The sequence below is a fragment of the Frankliniella occidentalis genome, unplaced genomic scaffold (assembly GCF_000697945.3).
Source record: "Frankliniella occidentalis isolate FOCC.00 unplaced genomic scaffold, Focc_3.1 Scaffold91, whole genome shotgun sequence".
NCBI lineage: Eukaryota > Metazoa > Arthropoda > Insecta > Thysanoptera > Thripidae > Frankliniella > Frankliniella occidentalis.
In genome coordinates this window covers 454,436-456,345 of record NW_026267220.1, presented here as the reverse complement: position 1 = coordinate 456,345, position 1,910 = coordinate 454,436, and the positions used below count along the sequence as shown (strand labels likewise).

Sequence of the window (1,910 nt, the reverse complement as noted above, 5' to 3'; positions counted from 1 at the left end):
CCCCCACCCCACCCCTCTTTTGTCAACAGCGTGTGCATTTTTAAAGGCGACGACCGTGCGACCCTTCATGGTGCAATCAAGCACTCGCTAACACGACCGTCATTACAGGCTTTACACTGGAAAACGAAAAGGATGAATACATTTACTTCTACTTTTCATGTCTCTTAATAACCTTGGAAACTTGCCCTTTCCACCCAATAATAATATGCGTTTGTAATTGACAGTCTTGAGGAAGCCTCGTGTCACAACAGAGCGGGATGCTCTCCCACTCCCATGAAGATTTCCCCTGACACGCCGAGTGCGTGCCGCCCAGACTCATCTCTCTCGCTGCTGAGACGCTGGATACATTAACATCCCGCCAACGACCTTGCACGCCCCGCGCGTCGCCCGGCCTTGGGCGACTCCTGGGACGATAGACGCCCCCCACCCACTTCTTCTTCTTCCAAGAGCGCGCGCGCGCTCACACACGAAACACGCTCAGCCCACAGATTATCGAGAGATATCTCGCTCGAGTTTCCGAAAAGCCAATAGCGAGTGTCTGAAAACTGCCGCCCCCCACTCAGCCAGCCAACTCCATACGCGTCACAGAGGGACCTTGATTGAAAACGCATCGACATTGAGTGTGTGAGCTGGCGGCCGGCCAGATTCTTCAGAGTACAAGCGGAGGGGTTTAGCAGTCGACAACGCTGGCTGGAACCGGCGGGCAAAAAAACAGTCAGGAAGATATTGATATTTAGCATCCATTGGTCTAAAGTTTAACAGAGACCGTCACATAATTCCGCATCATGTGCAAGCAAATATGGTTGAGGTTGACATACGTAGATTTGACAAACAATGTCATGTTGACCGCGGTTTGAAAGGCCAAAAGATCATAAAAGTGTGAAATGGTTCAAAGATGGAGTGTATTGAACTTTTTCTTAAAAGTTACCCTTTTACAATTATGCACTGAGTTCAAAGCCAGACATCGTTTCATAAAACTACGCGGCGGTTATCCAAAAGGCAGAGGAGGGGCGGGGAGAGAGAGTGAGTAGGGAAGAGAAAAGTGGCAAGCGGGTGGGATGGGAGAGGGGGTTAGTGGCAGTGACGGCGTCACGCTCACGGAAGGGGAAATGGACGCATAATTTTGGCGACGGAACGGAAGTAGGCACTCCGCCCCGCGCGCCCTCCCCCTCCCCATTCCCACCCCGCGCGCCACGCCCCACCTCAACCTACCCCGCAGCCAACCATACCCCGCCACTCACCGCCCGGTTGGTAACGAGCAGCAGCAGCAGCGAGCACAACACAAGCTATGCAGAGCGGAGGAAGAAGAAGAACACGTATGGAAAACCTAGGCTGCCGCCGTCCAATTGCTGAGCGCTGCTGTAGTGCACAAAACCTCGCGCGTGCTGCGTGAGACCCGCGCCATGCGAGGACGCGCTCGAGCCTGAATAGTTAATGGGGCAGCTCCATGCGCGCGCACGACACGCCACACACGCGCGCCAACACATTCAGTTGACGCGAAAACAGAAAACGACACACACACACACAAGCGCGACATCGCCAGGGGGTCGGGAGGAGCGAGAGGGGTTTTTCTTTACATTCCCAACATTTATTTTTATTTAAGCCCTCTTCTTTTACCCCCCCCCCCTTTCCCCTTCCGCCGCTCTCGCTCTCTCTCTCTCTCTCTCTCTCTCTCTCTCTCTCTCTCTCTCTCTCTGTGTGTGTATCTCACGCTCTGCTTACTAAACAAATAATAAAAAACAAGCTTTTGTTAATGTTGCTGCATGTAAATAATTAAGTGTCATTGACTCTAATAAGCAAAAGAAAACCCCCTACGAGGTACGATATGCAGCCGAGGCGGAAGCTGACGACGACGGGAGGGGAGAGAGAAGGTGGTTCCCGCAGAGCAAAAGACGAAAAGGCAAGAGAGG

The 1,910-nt window shown here is 52.6% G+C and overlaps 1 protein-coding gene across 7 annotated transcripts in view; it reads right to left on the bottom strand.

Moving 5' to 3' along the window:
* LOC113211090 (zinc metalloproteinase-disintegrin-like NaMP) overlaps nucleotides 1-1,910 on the bottom strand; it is a 242,718-nt gene that overhangs the window by 192,501 nt on the left and 48,307 nt on the right. The window lies entirely within an intron of this gene.